Below are 25,648 nucleotides of genomic sequence, written 5' to 3'. Positions count from 1 at the left end.
TTAAGGACGGTGAAGAAACACTCGAAGACGCACCACGTGCCGGAAGATCAATACATGTACAAAATGAAGATCTTCAGGCAGGAGTTGAGACGAACAGTGGCCAGATATGTGAGAAACTGGGACTACAATTGCGGGACAGTGTGAGTGGCGAAACCATTCAGCAGAACCTCTATCAAATTGTTAAGCACCACAAGTTGGATCGATGGGTCCCACATGATTTGACTCCAGGCCAGAAGGCAATGTAAGCAGACACCTGTGTTTCTTTACTGTATCGTCTGAGGAAGGAGCCATTTCTGTACAGGGCGTTGACGTGTGATGAAAAGTGGGTCCAGTACGAAGCTCCACTGCGCCGTCATCATTGCTTAGCATCCCATGAACCGGTTCCAAAACAGCCGAAACCAGCACTGCACCTGTGTTTGGTGGACTGCTCGCGGCATCCTGCATCGGGAACTGCTACCAACTGATCAGGGTATCAATGCAACTGTGTACTGTTAGCAGGTTATCTGTGTTCAAGAAAAACTCAAAACTCTGGATCCAGCACTTCTGAATCGCAAAGGGGTCCTCCTGTTACAGGATAACGCTAAACCTCACGTGGCTAGGATGACCCGGGACACCATTCTACTCCTTGGATGGGAAACACTATTGCATCCACCATACTCCCCGGACATTGCACTGTCCAAGCATCGCCTGTTCCATTCCTTGGATAATCACCTTAGAGGACGCCAGTGCAGATCCCTAGTAGAGGTGCAAAATTCACTTGATACCTTCTTCGCTTCATGGCCCACCAAGTTCTACCGCGACGGAATCCATGGCCTTCCAGAACGTTGGCAGAAGGTCGTTGATGCTAATGAGAACTATTTTTGATCTTCCAGGTACGTCTTAGGTGACATATAGATGTTCGAAAGTGGTGGGTGAAAAAGCGGGAGAACTTCCTTTGTTACCTTTATATGTTACAAAAATTGAAAAACATTTCTCTGAATTTGGAAGTCTTGCTGAACGATATTCCGATCACCTATAAGAAGTATGTTAAGAATCATGGGAAACAAACTTGTCTCGGATAAGATGCAGTTTATTTCCTTTCAAAAGAATCCTTTAAAAATTGCTCTTCCCTACCTTACACACTGGAAACTTTGAGACACTCACTTTCGATTGAAATAAAGTCATGTTTATTAGACTCTATTGTACCCAGTATGTGATTAGTTAGCTTAATTTGTATTCCCGTTCTTTGCCAGTATCAAGGTTATGTAGGTTGGAATCTATAGTTTATAGTGGAATGTGAACCATTGTAGTAAGTTCGATGCTCTACCACCGGGAACCGAACAAATAATTTCCTGCACCAAAAGCTCACACGTTAACATTAGACTCAATATTTGATTGATATTTACGAGTTTGTTTTTTTTTACCATGGGTCTCGGTTTCAAAAAAAAAAAGTAGGAGACTACATCGTGGAGAAAATAGATGCAGTACGAATAATTTACGACATACTAATGAAAATTATCCGTCATATATAGCACTTCAGCAAAACTACCAATATCTAGCCAGTTACGACCAGTACATGAGTTGGCATGGTTATGGAGGAACGATTACTTTCTCAAACATTAATTTAAACAGAAAGAGAACTTAGTTTATTCATACAGATAATTTTTATAAACGCATTAATATTGTTTGTAGGGATTGAGTCACGAGTAGAAAATTAATTTTGCGTATTCAAAAGTTTTTGAAAATAAAAGTGCGTCTATGTTTTAATTATACATATGTAAGTTGTATAATTACTTGTGAATGAAGAAAAATGAAAATTTCGTAGTTTTTTTTTTAATTTAAGAAGCTACACGAAGTTAGAATATATAGCAAGTAATTTCTTTGGATATGAGTAATGGTCACTACTTTACCATAATTACTGCCATGTAAACCACCGTTTAGAGTTACTTAGCCATAGATGATGTGTTGCCAAAGCCAACAACTATTATAAACGAGTACTCATATGCATTATTTCCACGTTACATAAATCTTTGAGATGCCGTGTTGATTACAGCCATGGCCGTAGGTGTGTCGTGTCGTGTATTTTTCCATTTGTTTTAACAATGTGGCTTCCGTGCCAGAAATTAAAATTATCAACAGCATGTGTTCGAGTCACGCTTGAGAAGCATTTGAAACAAACGAACCGAAATAAAAAGTTTTTATCTGACGCCATCGTATCGCGATGTGGGCTGTTTGTACTCAAGTTTCTTTTTGAACCTCTGTAAACTTTGGTACTTTTGAAGTCGGTCACATAAAACAAGTCATTTCAGTACTTTTAAGTGACTTTGACAATCCATTATTTAACAGCCTTTAACTATTAAAATGTGTGTTTAATTAGTGTTTAACATTAATACGTGTCCTCCGTACTATCTTTTGTCAGTCGCAAATAATCCTTTTTGATGTACACGGCGCCAAGTCAGCTATTCAATAAAACGGACTGAGGATAGTTCATGAAGTTTTCGTATATATTATATAATACGACTTCTGTGCAGTTCACTTTCTCTTGTCCAACCGAGCGTTGAGTTGTTGAACTTTCGTGTTTAGCACTTTTTTCAAAAAATGGTTATTCATTAGCTTCTGTTCGTAATTCTTCTTGTATGTTTGGTCGAAAGATGTGCTATCGTAATGTGTTCAAAGATATACAAAAAAGTAATTATATTTAAGCGTGAATATTAAATTATATACTAATTGGAAAACAAAAGATACAATGTTCAAGTACAGTGCTATAGGGAATAAAGACTGGGCCAAAGTCTCAACCTTTGTGGTCACCGGTTAGTCAAGGCAAACAAAGCTGTTTTAGTTAGCATTGTTCACGTTGTCTATAATATGGTGCAATCTTACATAGCGAAAATCTCACTTCAATTAGGCAAGTTTAAATGTATTATCTATTGTCTAATGAAATAGCGCGGGCACCATTCCTATCAATTAGCATGAGAAAGAACTAGCGTTACCAGACGTCCATATTTAGCAGAACAAGTTCATATTTATAAGACTTGTTCTGATGTCCGTACTTACTTTTGAAAATTTGTAAAAATATCCATACTTTTACTTACAAATAATAGTGGTATAATCTTATGTTTCAATATCGCCTCTGGGTGTTTTCATTTGTGCTCAGATGTACTTCTTGAACTAGAACTGGCTACACTGTTGAGTAGCACAATGAGCAAGAAAGCATCAGTACCGGTACTAGTGTACGTGTGAGAACTGAATCGTAGTTTGTTCACAGTACTATAGTGCATTTTTTTATTTATATTAAAAATAGTAATATAATATTATACTGTCAGTTTTGCTGGATAAATCTGATTTCAGTGGCTCCTTAAATCTATTGTTTTTTTTTTCGAATCTATTTGTCTTGTTTTTATTCTTCAATATAATCCTAGCAAGAACAGGATCAAGCCAGTTATAATTGCAAATGTAAATGCAAATTTTGTAATGACTGTATTATTTGCTGCTGGTTACTACTTCAACTTGATCAGGAGTTGTGCTATTGTAGAAGAAAAAAAAATAGCCTCTTGATTGTAGTAGTACCAACTCATAAAACTCTGTCTGTTTCAATCGTGTAAGGTTTTAAAACATTTCACGATCAGCACTTCGTTCAAAATTTAACGTCTCTAAGGCACTGTTCCTTTCATTAATTACGTTTCGAAGAAATGAATGAATCCACTATATCTTCTTTCTCTCTGTCCCAATACTGCAATTCAAATCATCAGTGTAACAACCAAGACCACACCCAGAAAAGTATCGGTAGAGTATTTAAAACAGTAGTTTCTTTTATCCAGTTTAAACTTGAGTTTCTGGCTGGTTTCTGGTCCCCTAGTCCCCATTGGTACAACTTTGGCACCAGCAACAAATTAGTTTCAAATTTTATTCACAGTTAATTGAATGGCACGTGTTAGTGTATTCAGGATTAATATTGGCATGTCTTAATCTCTGGCACCGTGTTCCGACTATTAGCAGTTCTCTGTGCTTTTCGCAGTGGCGTATTTAGAGGGGGGCCTTCCGGGCTTAAGCCCCCGCCCCGAAATCTTGCTTACTATAGTAAAGTATATGAAATATCTTGCAGAATTTTCACATTTTCAGGCAAAGCACCCCCCGAAAGTTAGTAAAGCCCCTCCCGAAACAAAATCGTAAATACGCCACTGGCTGTTCGTATCATGTGACTATATGATTTGCGTCCAGACTAATGTTGGCTTCACCCTACGCCTCTTTAGCTCCCAAATTGTACAAAGATATTTGAATGTAGTTATGTAGAACATACATATTAAAATTTTAATTCCAGTGACTCGATTTGCATGAATTCTTGATTTTGCGATACGTGAAGTTCAAATTCACCTTTAAACTCTAGACTGGCATCTCATATAGGCTTAGTACTGCAAAATGTAGTTAAATAAGATAGTATGCAGAGGTGCCCACAAAGGGGGGCTATGACGCAAACTGCGTCATTGAAATATTTGGGGGGTTAAAATCTATATAAATATGTGTGATGAGGGGGGGTAAAATTAATCGAAAAGAAGATTTTGTTCATGGAAGAAGACCTACGGATAGACAATTGGGGGGGGGGGGTGCGTCATAGACATAAGGGGGGGTAGGCACCACTGTGTTATGTAGGATTATGAAACTACGTTGTGACTCGTAATTTTTAACTTCTTTCAAATATCATACATTTTAAAATCATAACCAGTAACCGAGGGCGAATCAGTCATTAGAGTTGCTGTTTCTGCGACAAAACATTGTTGCGGGAGTTTTTGGTTTTTTAAATTATGAATCATCTGAATTATGCACTTTTTAAAAGGGGACAGGAACTTTTCTTTCTCCATTTCCAGCCTTCCTTTCGGGGCTAATGGGTAGAGCTTGCGCTCTTTGGCTCACGAGATCCCGTGTTCGATTCCTGATGCAAGAACATTGAACGTATTAGAGAAGTTCTGATTTCACTTTAAAGAATATGCCTTGTCCTATATAGTCTTCTTACTGACAGAATATTTAAATACAAATTAGTCAATCAAAACCCTTTACTTGTAGCCTTGTTCATAATGTAACTGCTTATAATGTTACAGTCAGATACTGTTCTTTTCTACTGTAGAGAATCGAATGAGTTCTCATCAATTATTGCAGTTTGCATTTAGCGTATAATTTTCCGCATAATTTTAGGAGTAACACACACACTTTGCACATATAGGGTCGTATGTAGAGTCGTTTTGAAGTATGATTAGAATCATACTAAAGGCCTGATTACTGCAGGGAACATATGCTAGTCGGTCTCTTTAGTATGGCGCTAAACACGCGTCAGAACGACTCTGTATAAGGCCTATAAAGTTTTTAAAGAAATAGTCAGTAGCACAGATAAACCCACGGAGCGAAATATGTGAGCTGGACACTTTATTCCTTAAGGCATCTACTCAATTCCCATGTGTTGCGATTGAGCGTCAGTAGTGTAACAATGGGTTGTGCAAAGGAGTTATCACCTTTGGACCGTGGAAAAATTGTAGAGGCGCGATTAGTTGGAGTCTATAAGCGAATTGGCCATTGCTGTGGGATTTTTTCGGCAATGGTTGGAAGAGTGTACCAGAATGGGGACTACAGCGAATGAAAACTTGACGACAGGCTACAACTGAATTGAATGCAAATGCTAGTGAACCCATCAATCAAATGTACTATGTAACACATGCTGAAGTCCTTGGAGTTTGATAGGTGTAGACGCACAAGAGATGCCAATGTTAACACTCAGACATGAGACACTGTGCCTCACCTGAGCCAGAGAACATTTGAAATGAAAAGTGGACGACGTGCGCCGTGTTGTCTGGTTGAATGAATCATGAATCTGAGTTTTTCTGCCAGATTGTCGTGTACTTGAGACTTGTGTGACAATAACCACACTAAGCCATGGAGCCATCATGTCGGCAAGATATAGTGCAAAATAATAATGCCTCTGTTGGTTTATATATGGTATTCTGCTCTAGGGAATAGGGATCATTTGTGAGACTGCAGTCTACTTTGACAAATTCGCGTGCACAAATCTTCCGACAGAGTTAACGTACTATTTTACGCTTGCTATGTCCCAGCGAGTTTGGTTTCTACTAACAGGTAACCTATTCACATAAGGCACGGGTGACATTACAGTGGTTCGAGGAACAGTCGATGGAATTTCATGCACTGCCCTGGTGCCCTTGGTTGTCGCCAGTATATAAAATGTATGGGACATTGCACTAATCTTATTGATGGCCTCACAGAAGTATGTGTAAAATGTAATCGACTTACGGTCATATATTGAAGTGACCGAGTTGAAATGCACGTACTTATGCAACCTATGTAAGATCTCGAAGACCTCGTTGTCACGTTTAGCTGTAATCGTTATTCGAGCTTGGGGAGATGTTATACGTTATTAGGTAGTGTCCGTATCTTTTTAGAAATATATATATAATACAGTGACGTTGAATAGTCAAGTGAAAGAAAAATATTTTAAATGATTTTTTTCCCCTTTATTATCACATATTGATGTCCTATTGTTCAACACATAATTCCAATGAAAACTGCAATTACATGATGATTGATGATGGATCTTAATCATTAAACTGAAGATAGCGGTACGAACGTGAGATAATAATTCAGAGAAAATTCACAGATACATAACTTACATCATGGACTGGAATCGCACCTTCAGCTCTACTTTATATTATTAATTCATCGTGCCATCGTGAGGAAACTATGTATCTTTAGCTGGGCTATTGAATATGAAAGTATAAGTCATTCACATTTTGTGCCAGTACTTTAAAATTGCTGGATAAATAACTGCTACTTGCCTTTTTTTTTTGCTTAAAAATATCTAACTTTATTAATTTTCCCTTTCATAATTTTATATTTAAAATGAGATTTAAAACTTCTTTGTGGGCCATCTTCATAGTTGGCATAGACAGAAAAGTGTTGCTATTTGCCCAAGACCCACTTTCGTATCACCTTTTAGGGATAAATTGGCTTTTCACGCTGAAATTCCAGGAAGGTAAAAAGGGTGGGAGATTTTCTGAACATTTGCCAAGAATATATTCAAGGAGCGGATGAGAGAATATTTGACGTATAGGAAGTTTCCACAAGTTAAGATGTATAAATAATCTCTCTTCGAAGCAATAGAATGAATTGTTTTAATTTTTTGTGTGTGTATGCTAAAAAGAAAGCGAACAATTGGCATAAAGGAAAAGAACGTTAGATGTAGCTTACGCTTGTGTGTCAGAGAACATCTGGAACATGGGGTTAGTCATGTTTCATTTTAACCGTCTCATGTTTGACTAAACGAAGACAGTAAGAGAACAAATCTATCGTGTAAATTTGTTATAGATGTTATTTGAGAGGTGATCCCTGTGGATTTCGTAAATTGTATAGAGGTTGTGGACAAGACAGATAAATGCTAAGTTTAGTGGGTGTGGATTCGCTGAGAGAGCCTCTTGCTTTGGTGGCAGTTGGTATCAGTGAGTCCCAGCGTGCGAGCGACTTGATACTCAGTGAACGAAGATTCTCTTCCCATGGAGTTTCGATGTAATACAAGGTAAGTCTGCACAAGCGAATTAAATAATTTCTGCCAGGGTTGATGAGGTGCTCTGTAAGCGTCATCAGATGATGTAGAATAGATGGTGAATGACAGCCATGATAACTTTATATATATATATATATATATATATATATATATATATATATATATATATATATATATATATATATATATATATATATATATAATATCATGAGTGTGTGTGTGTTTCTTCCTGTAAAACGTGGGATGAGGAACGTCACAGAGACAAGTGTTAATTCACATCTTTGTGAAGCAGCTTTCTTAAAATTTGGTCGATGACATTGGCAGTTGTTATGATGTTTCGGTGCCAAGATGCAAAAAGGGAAGTGTTCGAAAGTGCTCGGACATGTCATGTTTTGATACACCTCAACAAATATTAAATACATTAATGAATTGATTTTTGATATTGAGTTTTTACCCTTGGGATTAAAGAGTTAACCGCTGATCACTTACCGTTGAAGTGCCAGTTGATCTGACAAATCCTCTACATTATTCCTTCGTAGATATTTTAATTTTATTATATAATCAATCGATAATCAATCGATTCTCAACAAGATTTAAGAATTCATGTGAGGAGAAAGCAATTAATAATGCATACTGTAAAAAACGTGTTAAAAAGAGTGAAAAGCAGTTGTAAATCAGAATCGAAATTTTATATTAATTTTTACGGAAAGTTGTGCTTGAACATTAGTGTTTAATATTGTATTGTTTTGTTTCCATATGAATTAATTACTTGCATGTTTGGAAATGAATTACTAACATAAATAAATGTATATAAATGTTCAGTGTTTCACTCATATGTTATCCTGCATGACAGTTTGTGTGTATGTGTTTCATTCAATTGGGCATTTGGATCTTTGAGAGTTGGTACATGTTATTGAAACCAATGGTGAACAATTATGCTGCAGGTAAGATAGTTAAGTTAGTGAGAGAGATTAATATCTTGAAAATTATACTGTGCATCAGGATATATAAACTTTGGACCTGATTCTCAGCTAGACATATTATGCACAACTCGAATGTAAAAGGATATTGGATCGAGTTGTGATTTTGTAGAAATCGTTACTCTTGGTATTATTTAGAGAATCTCGTCATAAACTCTTTATTACTTTACTGTAGTTATTGTATTTTAAACCATAAATGTCATTATTAATTATTCCTCAAATCTACTGACAGTAGGTATCTTTTTAAGTTACTTGCGCACTTGAAATGATATGCAGCATTCCGTGGTTGTCTAAGGAATTATAATGAAAATAATGTATTTTAATTATTTCGTTACATTCATTACATCAATGAATCCCCGACGCTGATCACAAATTTTAATAAACATTTTGATATAGTCGTATCGTATTTATCAATCGAATAATTATTTTTTTCTGAATCACTTGGATAGGTAATCGTTTTTAGTTGAACTGTGAAACTATTTGTACAACATACGAATACATATTCTTCCGTAGATGGACGCAGAAACTGCTATTTCAGTATTGATATTTAGTAGTGTCATTGAAAAGGGATATTCCCTTGTATCAAGATAACGCATCTTCACTAGAGCAGTGAGTACAAACTTCATGAATGTTAATTCGTATTGCTTCATTCAAACTTATTTCCCAAACTTGGTCCTTGACATGTTTCTTCTGATTACGAACTTTGGGTGTTGTGTAGTAGTATAACAACTTGGGAAAAACAATTTAGTAGCAAACCGTATACAGTAGAAAGAGATGGCACCCAAGTACATTGAACTACAGGGGGACTACACAGAGCATTTTTAAGATAAAAATAAAATTGGATGTTGCGGTCGCACAGATTTAGTTCTTTTCAAACTACTCTCGTATCTCGTAGTCAAGTGATACAATATCATTCACAAGGTGGTTTTCGGGGTTTAAACCCCCTTGACCAAGATATGAATATAATAAACACTTACTCTATTAAGATATACCTACCTAGGTATATAAGCAAAAAGTCAAGCTTGTCTTGAAAGGATATGAGATTGAGAGAACACTTCATTGCTGAAATTCTGTGAACGCCACTACAGTGATATACTACCGGAACATGCTATTTAACCAGGTTACTCATAAATGAGGGGAATAAGTTGTACGAGTTTTATTTAATTTGGTATTGCATAGTAGTAACTGTAGTTTACATTACTTGAAGTAGAAATATTTTCCACTTCGTCTTTCCATATAATACTGTGCATACTTGCGGTTCTATTTTTTTTCAGTGAGTCACGGATTGCACAATATGAGTTTCATTTAAGCATTTATTTCAAGGTCTCTGGTGTATGGGGTCCTTGGTTCGATCCCAGCTTGCGCCAAGTGACTTTGTGGTGGACAAACAATGTGTGCGTAGGCTTTCTCGTGGTCCTCCCGTTTCGTCCCACATTCTTCACTCCACCATTTCATTCATTTCTCAACATCACGTCTCCTTTAGCCTAACCGGCATATGCGTGGTACGTAAAAGTTAAAGATTTCATTTCATTTGTTTTATGGTGTTCAGTTTGTTTGCTTTGGTGAGTTTGATTTTTTTTTTTTTTTTTTTTTTGCGTTTTGCGTCCTTACGCAACACCGAGGTTACGAAGGGCAAGACTTACTATTAACGTGGACTCCGAACCATAACCGAGAGTGTGGCGGATCTAGAAGGTAAAAAATGGGGTACAGCCAGTATCCATGCTATTATGTGTATATCCTGATTTACTATAAACTTTCAAAAAGATATAAATAATACTTTAATTATTTTTTACCCTAAAAAACGGGGGCTTAGGTCCCTGGCCCAAAGCTAGATCCTCCACTGATTTTCGAGACTTGAAAATAACTAGTTGGCGGATGCATAGATTATCGTGCAAAAGCAACCTTTACAAGATAGGTCGTTCCCATCACATAATGGCTCCTCCAAGAGAGCTGGATTATAGAACTACTATATCGGTCCCGGCGTTGTTTGGATTGATGTTCAATTTTCAAAACATTACAAACATTTTCAATACACTTATTTGCAAGATCTGATTAACTTAAAAATATGAATACCATAAAAAAGAAAAAGATTTAGTCTTTCCAACACATTATAGCTCAACCTGACGGGGACATATATCCTCGATGCTGACGTCCCCATTACCCCGCCCCTACTCACTCATATGTTATAGCTCAAGGAATGTCGTGGTTTTGTGAAGTATTTTGTAAGTGTTAGACACTGGAGGGAAGTCTTTTTGTTACTACTGTATCAACCCAATTCCATGATTATGGTTAGGAAAATTATTCCTTCTCCAAAATGTGTTTCGATAAAGTTGTCCCTAAATTACTTCATAAGCTTGATATTTAACTAAATCAGTTTTCTCCATCTGAAAACTGTAAATTCATCCCGTTTCATGAAGATTGTTAGATAATCAAAATAGTTAAATAAAAAAGTTATTTGAATTTTCTTCCCTATTTTACCATATTGTTCATTTGTGCAAATTCTTTAATCTTCTGGTATTTTTTATGAACTCTCTTGTAAAGATTTAATAAAAATTGAACCAGTAGTTTGGTTTACCACGAACTCATGTATATATTTACTCTGTCAGTCTGTGTATCCTTCTGGGAGAGACAAAATATCAAGAAATAGATTTCAGGGCTTTCGGTGGCTTTGGCTATGTTATTAGTATGCCATGTATGAGGGATGACGTTCCTCGGCGTTCACACTGTCCAGGAAATTTGGGTGGAAGAAAAGAATGGGGAAGGAAGCGTCCTGAGACCATTATGTCAGGTACCATCCCGGCATTTGTTGGTATGAATGAGGAAAACCTCACTCATTATGGCTGACCTTAAAAATCTTCTTTAGTTTTGATCAAGTATCCTCATTTGGAATCTAGCACCAAAAATATAGCAGCATTAATTTTGGCTAGGAGATAGTGTGTCAGTAGTTAGGAATCGAGCTTATTGGTGGAGGTGATGGAACCACTGGAAGTTTTAGAAATCAACCATTTCCGGTTTTAGTGTTGATCACTACAGCAGTGGTTTCGAAAGTTTTTTTTTTTTTGACTGACCATACGCTTTTCTGAAAGCCCAGGACATAGTGACACATTTGTTTAATTTTATTATTATTATTATTATTATTATTATTATTATTATTATTATTATTATTATTATTATTAGTTATTGTTAATAATACTACTAATATAAATTATTATATAATAGTATAAGCCTATAAGTTTCTATAAAATAGTGACTATATAGTACTGTGCATTGTTGCAGCCGCTGGATGCCTAGACTTGTATAGATTGCCTCAAAATTGATTTTAACTAATTATTAAATGTTTCGTGATCTTTAAATTCTAAAATTTCCCGACACACTGATTGGGAACAACTGCACTATGGAGCAAAAACATATTAGATAACGAGATGAGCTTTTCGGAATCGATTTGGCGTTCTAAGACTAGGTACCATTTTCTCTTTAAACCCTCTATTCAAATCGAAAATGACAGGAATAAAATACTTCCGATTTTAACTTTATTCCTATAGAGGAAAACCGTTAACAAACAGCGAGAAACTTTTCTCCAATCAATTAAGCGTCCCAAATTTGAAATACGCTCATACGTATCATAGTTTTCTAGGTGGGGAGTGATGAGCAGTCAGAAATATAGAGAATTGTTGACGGGCAGACGGAGGTAAGGAACTTCCATTGTTAACCCTTTAAAAATTAACATGGTGTGTATCATGGCAAACCAAACTCCTTCACGGGATCTACACTTCGACACTACTAGATGAGTTTTCATATACATATGACACTATCATGTATGAAGTAATATTGAAAATATCACGAAAACAGTATAAAGTATTCCTTTGTCTTTCGGAAAGAAACTGCATTTAAAATTGCCATTTACTTTAGAGATGATGAAACAAGGAACAATCGCATAGCGTTATCGTTTGTCGTATCTGCAACCTTGCTGTACTCAAGTGTTTTCCCATTTTCTTATTATTTTTTTTAATAAACGTATGAATAACTTAAATTAAAAAAAAACTAAAAAATTTAGAAGTGAGCCAGATAATACCTGAAAGATGTCATTAGAAGAATTGTTATTTTCAAAACCTTTTATATAGTTCAGAAATTCAGACGGCTGCCACTTACGACTTGATAAACTTCATCCCGTTTCATGAAGAATCATGTTCTATGAGAAAAGCCCTTCTAGTTTGTTTAATACAATTTTTCAAATACATCTGGTTATCTTTCCATTTTTTTTTAAAAGAAAATCTGCCTTGTTTTTTTTTTTAGTTATTAGCTAAAATTAAAAACAAAAAGTATGAGTGAAGAAAATGAAAATGAAATCTCAGTTTAACGTTCCACGTTTTTGCCCTTTAAGCTAAGGGAGACGACAATTAAGGAAAGTGAAGGACGATGAAAGAATTGGTTGAATGAAAAAAGTGGGAGAAACCCGAGAGTAGCCCTGAAGAGTGACTAGCTCGAGAAAACCCACAGACACGATGTTGTCAACCACAAACTTACTTGGTTTGGGATCGAACCAGTGACTTCACGCATCAGAGGTAAGCGCTCTACCACTGAGCCACCGTACCTGCAAACGTAAAAGTGAGCTTAACGAAGATCCTTAAACTGTGAGACTCATCTTATTTTACTCAGTCATGAATTCCGGATTTATTCATAAGCAACAACGAGAGCAGAATATACTGCATTTCTCATTCTGTCTTATTTCAGTCATTTCTAGAAAAAGATAAAGAAGTTGAGTCGCACAACAGAATTACGAGGGATACTTGTTTTTAGAATATGAAGGCTACGTTTGAAAACAACAAATGGAGCTTCAATGGTGGTAGCAGGGTCGGATCCAGGATTTTCTGAGGGGGGTGCACCAAACAACAGCCAGTACATTTGAATTAAATTTGAATTTTTTAAATGCCTTTAGGCATCTGTAGTGTGAATTAGGAATTGCTCTGGAAATGCTCAGTGTCTGCTCTCGATGAATCCTCTTCTTTCAGAAAATTGACAGAAACTATTGATTTTGCAAAACTTACTGCTAGCTTTTCACTTTAGGTAGTGTATATTTACAACGAAGTGGGGTGCACGTGCACCTTTGCAACCCCTCCTTAAATCCGGCCCTGGGTGGTAGTGCGAACCTGAAAACATACGCGTGTGTATACTTGTGCTCTCCGTTGCTCTAGTGTCTAGTGCGCGCTTTTGGTATAAGTATTCCCAGGTTCGTTTCCCGGTGGGAGAGCATTTGGATACTTACAGTGGTTCGGATTCTACCTTAAACTGGAAGTCACACGTAGGCTCGATGCTGTAAAGGAAAGCTAAACTTCGAAACACGAAAGAAACAAGTTTGCGTACATATGTCACCACTGGAAAAAAATCCGTCATAACGAGATTGCTTTGTTTCTATACCATTGTATTTATTCAATACCAGTTGCATATCTTAAGTTTTCCAGGTTTCATATGTTCCAAGAATTTTCAGTACTTCTGCTATATTTTTCTGAGTTTTTTTACTCGCATTTCAAAATATTTCTCCTATATTTATTTATTTCATAGTCATACCTGACTTTACAAGTGCAGTTCCGTCTATAATTATTCCATTGACAATAATCCATACATAATACTTGAGTGATTTTGTAACGAAATTTGAATGTACTTGTATAACACTGAATTCTGTAAAATTTTGGAAACTTTGTAATCTTATGTATGTCTTCTAAGCACTAACTCTTTTTTTTTGGGGGGGGGTAATTATTCACTATGAAATGTAAAATTGACCAAACGTGTATTTCATGTGAAGCGCAACACATGACAGCGGCACATACTGTCTAGGAAGTTTTTGTTAGCGGTGCACGGTACTTCAGTAAAGAGATGTACGAATTTCTCAACAGTTAGAGACATATTAACATTATTTTGTCGAAAATACTTAGGAAGATGTAGCAAATTATATTGCAAAATGTATAATTTTATTTATTTTGTACTTATTAGAATTTACTTTTTACTTTATATTTGCAATATGATTTGATGCTAAATTTGTTTGAGACAGTGAGGACTGTATTACAACTTGGGGCATTTGCTAGTTTCTCCCTTTTGTATCCAGTCAGTATTGTGCAGTAGAGTAACAATTTGAACATAACAATTCATAGCAGACTACAGCCAGTAGAAGCAGATGGCACAGACAAGTAAGTGTATTGAGATACAGAGAGATTAGACAAAGTATTTTGAAGAGTAAAGTAAAATTGGACTGTCTGGCTACACAGATTTGATAATTTTCAAATCATTCTCGTAGTTCAGAGATGGGGTGCCTCCTTCATAAATCAGTCTGGGAGTTGGACATACTTATAATAAACTATTAGTCTCATTTTTGTGGTCAGTGAGAATAATATTTTAGTTTATTTCAGTCGAAAATCTCGTACATCAGAGGTGCATGCATTAGCCGCTAGATCAACGTGGAGGGCTAGTTAGGGGAGGTGGGGGCATAATGGACACCTTAAGATTGAAATTAAAATAACAGTCTTGCTATGAATGGAAAGTCAATGATTTTGCATTACAATATTCTTTATTCTTTCTTCTACAAATGTAAAGAGGTGTAAGGCGTGAAAGATTTACCAAACAAGTCGTATGTGCAAATAAATTGACGTTTTGTGAATGATCGTTATACCCCACACCCCTTAGTAAAATGGCCACTATCTTGGAGCATATACATATTAACCAAAATTATCTTCTGTTTTGATAAGGAAATGCTAGTTTCCTTATTCATTGAAAACTTTAATGAAATAGTTGTACAACTATAAAACAATGAGCGGAAAAGTATAAAAACGAAAATAATACTAAAATGAAACTAAATGAAAAAGGAAATAAAAAGTGGAATAGAGAGGCTATAAAAAAAATTCGAGACACGGTCTCTAACATGCCAACAGATGACAGAACAATGGCACACGCTCGGTTACAGGGAGCACTGACCTTTATACATAAGTGTATTAAGAGATATCTTACTATGTGTATCGATAATTGTGCATTCCGTGCTATTGTGATTGCATGTTTCACCCCTTTTTCGATTCCGACATAAACGACTGGCATCAGGCCGGTAATTATTCCAAAAACGTAGGGGGCGGTGGAAGTTAGGGGGGACGATCCAATCGTATTATAGTTCATTTGCAAGTCTACCGTGAAAATTTTAGGGGGCCAGCAAAAATTTAGGGGGCCCGGCCTCCTAGCCCCCCGTGGATATGGGCCTGAGTGGCATGCGCGTTTCCAGATTTGAAGAACATCAATGGAAGACGAAGAAAGATCAGGAAGACATTTTGGTCCCCTGTACAATTTTAAGGGACTGTTTTGCCCCACTCCTGATATAACTTTCAATAACCCTTTATCTGCTATCCACAATCTTCCACAAGGAAATAATGCCTGATTGATGGCCAAACCTTTTTCAATATCTATGTGTGTAAGATGTTTCATTAGAGTTTCTACTTTTTCAGCAACAGGTAGAATATTCACTGCATACCTTATATCGACGTATCATGAAAAGGGTTTCCTCCGTTTATTTCACACGTTATTATAGGTAGCGACGTCCCCCTTCCTCAACACTTCGCGCCACACTAACTACGGCTTGTGCAGTAGTACCAGTTCTCTGTCATCAGAGGAACACCGTTATATACCGGGGTGACCAACTTGCCCCGGGGGGTCATTATGCCCCCACTTCCCCTACTTTGTTTTGTATTGTTGAATCGAAGAGGGTTTGTGAGTGCTAGATTCCAATCTCAAGCATTAACTTTCAACGTGCTGAAGTTATAAATTCTGTTCTGGATAAAGTTTCTCTGTGATGGCCTGATAATGTATTATTCTCAACTGGCCTTTCATATATGTTATGACTTGCTTAAACGGTGTTACAAATATTCCATTTCGATTTAAACATAAATCTCTTCTGCCATTTCACGACAGTAGGAAAATTAATTTTCAAAGGTTAACATAAAATTGTCTTCGTATCATTTTTGACCATCTATTCTTTTAGATTTCCGCAAAATTGGTTAGATCAACTACTTCGTGTCAGAGAATATAGACGATTGATGAGTGATTACGGATAGACGATGGATAAAATATTCGCAAAACTGATATCAAATACTTGGATAATATCCAGATATGGGATATCCATTATCCAGATAAAGGAAAAATTCTGATATACAGAGGAGTCATAAGTCTTGCAATATTTCCAAAACCCAAACAGCAGGCGCGTCTATACGCCGTGTTCAATCGTAAATACAAGGTCAAACTGGCCTAAGAGGTAGTGTATCATAGAACGGCAACTAAGTGGTTCCACACATTACTTTCAGGTTGTAAAAATATGGAAGATCAACCCCAGGGTAACAGATTTTGTGTTCATATGACACGTGATTAAGGAAAATTTATCCACCAACATACGACGATTGTGAAAGTAACTTGACGTGTCCCAGTCTACTGTAGTGAGTCACCCTCAGGAACTGGGAAAAACCATGAAGAACTGTCACATTGTGCCACATTATTTGACCCTAGCTCAGGCCCAGAGGAGAGTGAATATATGCCGGCATCTGCTGCAAAATCTGCATGATGTACGTTTTCTGGAACAGATGTCACAAGTGACGAAAACTGGGTGTTTTTCGATATTCGAATGTGCGAAAACAATGGTTGATCAAGCGTCAACTTTCAGAATCGGTCGTCAAACAGAGCTGTTTCGAGCATAAAGTCATGTTCTGTGTGTAGTGCAAACACACAGGAATAATTCACTTGGAGTTCTATCCTGTAGTTAAACCATAAATTTCGACTTTTATTCGTAACATTTGAAGCAGTTGTATTCTGCACTATGCCAAAAATATACTGCCTTGGTGAACTGAAGGCACAACCTGCTGCAAGAGGATAACGCAAATCCGCAGTCGATTCGAGAAACAAACCAAAAATGCAAGAACTTGATGGCATTTGACTGTCACATCCGGCATATAGTCCTGACCTTGCCCCTCTGGATTGCTTCACGTTTCGTGTCATGACACATTTCCTAACATAATGATGCTTCACCTACCAACAGGAGGTGGGAGCAGCATTGACTGACTTCTTTGCCTCTAAGAACAAGATGTGGTATTGATGTCGAATTGAGGAACTGACAGGGAGGTGGCAGGAGACAGTCCAAGACGTGGGGCTATGGTTTGAAATGTTAACTTCTTTCATTGTACTGTAATAAATACAGATACGTTACGTACCAAAATATTGCAAGACTTATGACTCGCCTTGTATGTCATTTCTATCGATAAATTTATGGGGCGTTAATTTTGTGCAACACCACTTTATAAGAGTACACATTGAGTATGAATATTTTGATTAGAAAATGGTAGGTTAGTTTCTTTACTCATAGGCTGACAACATAATATGTTTATGGAATAATTTAATTTTCAATGTTTAAAAGAACATAGTAGTTCAGATGTATGAAAAGTGTTGTTTAAAGTATAATTTCGCAGCTTAGAGAAAAAGTTGGTAAGTATTATATTATGTGTGTGTTTTATTATTAATCCTAACATACGAGGGTATGCTGGAAAGTAATGCATCCTCATTATGTGAAAATGGAAGAAGTTACCGGGATAAAACAAATGCCTGTACATTACTAGAACTTTAATATACAAAGTGCAATAACAATTTGCACGCTTAATTGCCTGGCGACCAACTTCTGCCAACGTGTGTCCAGTTTCATGATCCTGTTATTGTATAATTGTTCATCTTGAGGACTGAACTGCACGTTTTTTAATCACGCTCGACCCTAGTCATCGGAGCTAAATACGCGGTTCTGATTGGCTGAATTTATCCGTTTCTCGCCACGTAGCATACATATAGTGGAAATCAAACGCGTCTTGCTGTCGGTCTTCGTGGCGGAGCGTTCTAGCGCAATGGGCTAGTAATAATAATTGCTTTTGGCGTGTGTTCAAACCAGGTTCAAGTAAAGTTTTTTTTTTTAATTTTTAAAAATTTTCATAACGCTTTTTTCATCAAAATAAGATGAAAATAATACTCAAAAAATGATTTACTTACGTTACGCGTGCAGTTTTGCTATACGAATCCATGGTATAAGTACTAGTAGTAATAGTAGTAGGAGGAGGAGGAGGAGAAGGAGGAGGAGGACGAGAAGAAGTAGGAGTACTACTAGTAGTAGTAATAGGAACGGGTTAGAAGCCCTGCAGGGCTCGTTTTGTTTCACCTTGACCCCCATGATATAAATTTGACCTCAGCTGCTTCTTTAGTGTTCTTCAATTTCAACAAAGTGACACTTTCTTCCATTACTGTAATACACAATACGTACGCCAGAAGGTTTGGACAATCGCAAACTGCAATCAATCAGAAACGTGTTTAGTTCCTATGGCTAGGGTTTGAGCGTGAAAAAATGTGACTGAACCTTAGCCTGACATCCTGCTTCACTATATAATCAGAATAAAAAATAATCCCTTTCAGGTGTATCTTATGTTTTGGAAGCAAGATGAATATCTAATGAAGCCAGATTTGGAGGTATGGCAGTAAGACTAAGAGCTCCCTTGTGACTATATGGGTGGCGTACTTGCGTTCAGAACAAGAGACCCGACTGCGATTCCCAGTAGGAGCTCATGTGGTTCGAATCCCACGTCAAGGTCTGCATCTCATGTAACTTCGATTCTGAAAGGGAAACTAAATCCCAATCCAACCAACAAGCCAGTCAATAGTGAAACCAAGACACTGAATATTTTTAGTTGAATGATTTCACTAAGTAAGGGTGAGGGTTGTCGTGCTGGATCAGAGGCTCCATTTGTGGATGAGCTCGTTGAAGCTATACTTTCAGTCTGCTTCATCCGCACAGACTAGGGCTCTTACATTCCTCCATGTTTCTTTTTATAGCTCTCAATTGAGGTAACCAGTTTGAATCTACAACATATCAAGAGGAAAGTGTAGTTAATACAATACAAATATTTGTTTGCGTTATAGAAAACAAACAGGAGATATACTTTTCAGCACAACCTCGTACAACAGCTCAGTGTGCATTTTGAATTATCTAATCCAAATTTTACTAACTTTCGTATCTGTCTTTGTTGAACTTTACTAATTTTCTGTATTGTAAATAGAACACGATATTCTTTAGACAAACACTATGCTATAATTATATATTTTTGAAGAATGTTACAAAGATAAAGCAGAGAGAGAAAACTTGAACGTGAGAAGATGGATAACTAACTTTGGCTTCGTAATCGAGGGATCCCGCGTTTAAATATTGCAGCGGCCAGTAGGATTTGTTGGGCGAATTGTACGTTCAGTTGCAGATCTGACGGACTTTTCTTTAAAAAAAATGTTAATAATCACAGTGTATAATATTATCATACCTACATTATTAATACCAAAGTATATATATCAATAGAAAGCACTGAATGAGTTGATTATAGGAGTGATAAGATATGTTTCTTAGTTTTGCAGCTTACTTGTAGGCTACGTCATGACAAAAGTAACTGGAGAGGGTACACACATTACCAACAGTTGAAAAAAAAATGGTTAATCGTTCACATAAATATTTGGCACAAGTTTACGTAGAAATATTCATTACATATTCACTTTTGATATATTCAAAATATCAATTTTAGTTTTGTATTCTAATTTTGTTCGAGAAGTGAAGAGAAGCCAGCAGAAAGCGAGAGGCAAGAGTACATACCCTCCGTAGGTTTGCGCATAGCCAGAACATAAGACAGAGGGCCGATATATAATATACACCGGTTGTTTGAAAACAACACGGACAATGTTTCGGAGGTGATTCCTGACACCGAGACAAGTGTAGACCAACCTGAATGCACAAATACTTCCTTTCGTAGTTATTGTCTGCCGAAAACATGAAAAAATGAACTTTAAAGGCCCATAGCTCCAAAACTATGGGACCTACCGTAGTCGGGTCAAGACTTCACTTATGTGCGCTATCCAAAAATACACGTTTCAGAATCCTAAGATACTCATACAACAATTTTTATATATGGCCAAATTACCTCTACAAAACTTGTTCTGGAAGTATCGCAGGATTCTGAATCATGAATATTTGGATAGGGTACATACTAGTTCTTACGTGAAGCCTTGACTCGACTACGGTGCGTCCCTATTTCTGGAGCAATGGACCTGTAAAGTTCATTTTTCCATGTTCTCAGCAGTCTATAACTCAGAAAGGAAGCATTTGTGCACCCAGGTTGGTCTGTACTTTTTGTCTTATCTTGGTGTGAGGAATCACCTTTCAAACGTTGTATGTGTTGTTTTGAAACACCCTACGTATAATATTACATGTTTTTAAGAAGCTAACTTGTATTACCTTACATTCATAGAGTAACAAGATCAAAGATAAAACACGTTTTTCGAACGCTGAATCCATATCACTATTTGGCATACTCGCTATCCCTTATACAGTTTTTGTTCTATGGCCATAAATGTTAAAACCAGAAATCGTTAATTTGAACCACTTCCGGTTTGAATAAAAGGTTAAAGGAATAAATAAAACTATTCTTGAGACACTGAATCAATTGAAAAAAAAAACTCCTCTTGATTTCTTTTATTGTTTTTGATCAATGGAAATGAATTTGAAACCTAAGATATTAAGAAATTTCAACCACTTCGGGTTTTAGTAAAGTATGGCGGCTTGCGATTATATATACTTCCAAGGCAGTGTATCGGTCTCAGAAATCTGAAGAACTGGAATTATAAGTCTAGAAACCATGAACTGATTTAATAATTAGTTAAAATCAGTTTTGAATCAGGCTGTACAATCTGCTCGTCCAGCTTTTCAATAATGCTTAGTACAAGACTTCCAAACTACTCTATGCATAAAGGTCGGAAGTCTTATAGAACTGCTTTTTCCGTCTGTCCGTCTGTCTGTCGACAGGTATCAGAGCAAAAACGGTAAGAAATGTCGAGAAGCGGTTTCTTGCAATTGTTTAAGCTGCTTAGGATTAGGTTCTGCCTTTTGTTGCCATAGAATGAAAACGGTAATAAGTAGTCAGAAGCGTTTTTGTTTTTTGCAAACGATTTAGCGTCCTAAGACGACATAATATGACTATCCACAACACACTACCAATTGAGGAAGTGGTTCAAATTTACAATTACATCTGCTTTCAATACTGATTTGCATAAAGCTAAAACGGTAAGAAATATCGAGAAACACTTTTTGCAATTGACTCGACTTCCCAGGAATAGATTCTGTCTTCTCTATTAGCCTTATATTATAACTGGAGGCGGTTCAAATAATCCATTTCTGGTTTCAAAATTTATCGCTATAGTACAGAAATGGTAACAGTAAGCGACAAACGAATCTTGTAATCGACACAGTGTCTCAAGTGTATATAAAAATCATCACAACCCGCAACACTATATCGAAACCGGAAGTGGTTGAATTTACTAGTACTTCTGGTTTCAAAATTTCATGGAGCAAAAACTGTAAGAGATATTGAGATTTATTTCTTTTGCAATCGATTCAGCCTCCTAATAATAGGTTTATCTGTTTAGTAAACCTTGAAATCGGAAGTGGTTGAAATAAACTATTTTTTGTTTCAACCTTTATGGCCATGGGACAAAAAGTAAGGAATAGCGCGTAATGGCTATTTGATGTGGATTCAGCGTCCGAAGAACAGGTTACATCTTTGATCTTATTAATATATTGCAACCAGTAGTTGCAGATCTACTACTTCAAGTTTGAGCATTGAATTCACATAGCTTGGAAGTCTACCGTAGTTTCACACTGTGAAACGATACTCACTTGTTATTTATAAAACATCAAACAAGTCCGCCGCAATGTCATGGGCGTATAGTGAAGTGTATCGTCAGTCAAAAAGCATTTGAAACTACTGACCTAAGGAATAAAAGAATTGATATATTTGACTCATTTCAGCAAGAAACATGCTTAGCTCGCCTTTTATGTATAATTTGATTTCTCGGGACTTACTGGTCGGATCTGAACCAAATTTGAGTGGTGAGCAGCCCATCGTCGAAGACAAGTGATTCCCAACCCATTTTGATTGACTATACACACTGTACTGAACGCACACGGCATCGTGATGCATATCTTTGATTTATTAACAACAATATATAATAGTACTAGCATCAATTACCCACTTTCCTGGGTTAAATAAAGAAAAAAATAGTAATATATTCCGTTAGTCACTTTTTACTATTACTAAAGCGCTGTCTGATATCGGTAATTTTCGATCAGTTTTGTATAAAAGTAACCAAGAAAGTTCTTACGTTTTTTCACCCACCACCTTCGAACATCGATATGTCACCTAAGACGTACCTGGAAGATCAAAAATAGTCCCCATCAGCATCAACGATCTTCGGGCAACGTTCTGGAAGGCCATGGATTCTATCGCAGTAGAATTTGGTGGGCCTGATGTGAAGAAAGTATCAGGTACATTTTGCACCTACACTAGGGATTTGAACTGGCGTCCTCTAAGGTGATTATATAAGGAATGGAACAGGTGATAATAGGATGGTGCAATGTCCGGGGAGTATAGCGGGTGCAATAATGTTTCCCATCCAAGGCTTAGAATGGTATCCCGGGTCATCTTGGCCACGTAGGGCTTGGCGTTTTCATGTAACAAGAGGACCCCTTTGTGATTCATAAGTACTGGCTCCAGAGTTTTGAGTTTTTCTTGAACACGGCTCAACTGCTGACAGTACACAGTTGCGTTGATGCTCTGACCAGCTGGTAGCAGTTCCCGATCCACGATGCCGCAAACAGTTCACCAAACATACAGGAAGACCTTCTTGTGGTGCAGTGCTGGTTTGGGCTCTTTTGGTTCACGGGATGCTAACCAATGATGACGGTGCCGTGGAGCTTCGTACTTCTCATCACATGCCAACACCCTGTACAGAAATGGCTCCTTCCTCAGACGAGACAGTAAAGATACACAGGTGTCTGCTTGCATTGCCTTCTGGCCCGGAGTGAAATCATGTGGGACCCATCGATCCAATTTGTAGTGCCTAACAATTTGACGGAGGTGCTGTCAAGTGGTTTCTCCACTCACACTGAATTGTAGTTCCAGTTCTTCACATATCAGGCCACTGTTCGCCTCAATTGCTGCCTGAAGATCTTCATTTTGCACATATGTTGGTCTTCCTGTACGTGGTTCGTCTTCGAGTGTTTCTTCACCGTCCTTAAACTCGTTAAACCGCCACTGTAGTGTCCACGTAGTCACGACTCCCTCACAAAAGGCCTGGCATATTCTCCACCCCGCTGCAGTGGCGTTTGTTCTCAGTTTGAACTAGTACATCATGCACTCCCTTATGACGCTCTGTGAAAGTCTCATGTTCACTCTTTCCTTGCGCAAGTTCACAGTGTAACTGAACTGCCACAACCAGGTAGTATGTTGGATATACCCCCACCAACAACTGACCTTCGCCTTATCACCATTCGCATTCAACTCACGGTGTGAAAGCCAATGGAACACAGACTTCCAGAAAAAGCGGCAGAACTTTCTTTGTTACCTTTATATATCTTCCCCTCCCCAAGTTACAGGGCTAAATTTGGATGTAAAAACATTCATTTCAGTGACCCCGAAAACTATGGATTCGGCACTAATATCGGCCATTTTCTATGATTTTTAAATGTCTCTCCCCCTCCCCTAATTTGCACCGTCAAAGTGATATGATAAAATACCATCCTAGTCCAAACTACTTCTACGTTGATAATTTGATCGAGATCGATCGGGTGGTTCACCGCCAAAGTAAAATGATGAGAACCATCGGAGACCTGAATCTTATCAGTGTTAAAAATTCGATCGAAATCGGTCTGGTGATTGAAAAGTTATTACGTTTTATTTATTATTACATCTCCCCCTCTTCCTTCACCCCTAAGTTCTACCATCAAAGTGAGATAATAAAATCCATCCCAGTCCATAACCTCTTGTATATTGAAAATTTGATTGAGATCGGTCGGGTGGTTCAAGAGTTATTAACTCACAAACATAGTCACTTTCAAATTTATAATATATAGACTAGTATTTAAGTTTCTGTAAATTGTGACTCTATCTGTGTAGTGCTGAGCATTTTTGCTGCCACTGGAGACATTGACTAGTAGAGTCTGTATCAAAATTGATGTAAACTAATTGTGAAATGGTTCATGAGTTGTAAATTCTACAATTTCGCGAAACAACGTATGGGACTGCAATATACACCGGTTTGGGAAACACTAGTCTTAGGAATAAAAATTGCTACTTTTGGTGGCCGAGCTCGACCACGGACGAATATTACACGCCAAACCCTTTGAGTTTGGTTCACTGGTGAACTTCCTTGTTAATTGTTAGTTTAAAATGTATAAGGGATTTCAGATAAATGATCAACCCTGTACATATAATATTGTTTTTCTTCTAAGACATAACTAAGACTGTACTAACTGAAGATTTAATTTATGCATAAGCTGTAAATAATTGTGTTGCATGAAATATAACATTCTCAGAATTATTGCTAACCCTATTACGAGTACACATTGTTGTTTCAATTATTTGTTGCACTTGTTGTTTTGTGTGCGCTGCATTCAATTGTCATAAAAAACGATAGGTATACCTAGTTGCTACATTTGATAAATTTTGAAGTATAGTGTGTTGGGAAGAGTAGTGGATTCTTGTGTTTCGTTTTCTTCGGATTTCAGTATCTTCTTAAAGTTTTGTGTCTCGTTAGATTTTGTATACAGGGTAGATTTTGAATACCATTTTATCGTAAACGATCTTTCTTTTGAAACGAGTTTTTAAACTAATAGATAAAATTCGAAATTTTGTAATATGCAAATATCAACAGGAAGACATTGCTCGACACATCGCAATGCTACCCAGTTAACTGCATTGTCAAAAGAACATCATGTATTTATTTATTTTAAAAAAAACGGCACTGCACGTATTATGCGAAAACTTAAAATATCATTTTATTCTTTAGAGTTGAAACCAGTCATTACAGCATCACAGACATCCGTAATACAAAAGTTAAAACGTAAGTGAGATATACGATGTTAATGTACGTCAAGAATACCTTAATGTTAAATACTACGTCCACTATATGATGTATTTCTAATTAGTAGAAACGTAGGTACAAGAGATTGAAAATATGTCTTTTTTTTTTAAATAAATATCATTTT

General features: G+C 36.9%; 1 protein-coding gene across 4 annotated transcripts in view; it reads left to right on the top strand.

The window, feature by feature from the left end:
* Positions 1–25,648, top strand: part of cher (filamin A protein cher) — a 627,873-nt gene that overhangs the window by 409,183 nt on the left and 193,042 nt on the right. The window contains exon 1 of one of the 4 annotated variants that reach the window (XM_081762019.1): positions 7,403–7,552. The exons of the other annotated variants lie outside the window; for them this stretch is intronic. The gene's annotated coding sequence lies outside the window, so the exon portion shown is untranslated. Of the gene's footprint in view, positions 1–7,402; positions 7,553–25,648 lie in introns of those variants that run through there. 4 annotated transcript variants of the gene reach the window in all.

Source organism: Thermobia domestica, chromosome 6 (genome assembly GCF_964235325.1).
Source record: "Thermobia domestica chromosome 6, izTheDome1.hap1.1, whole genome shotgun sequence".
Classification (NCBI taxonomy): domain Eukaryota; kingdom Metazoa; phylum Arthropoda; class Insecta; order Zygentoma; family Lepismatidae; genus Thermobia; species Thermobia domestica.
This window is presented reverse-complemented; position numbering and strand designations above follow the sequence as displayed.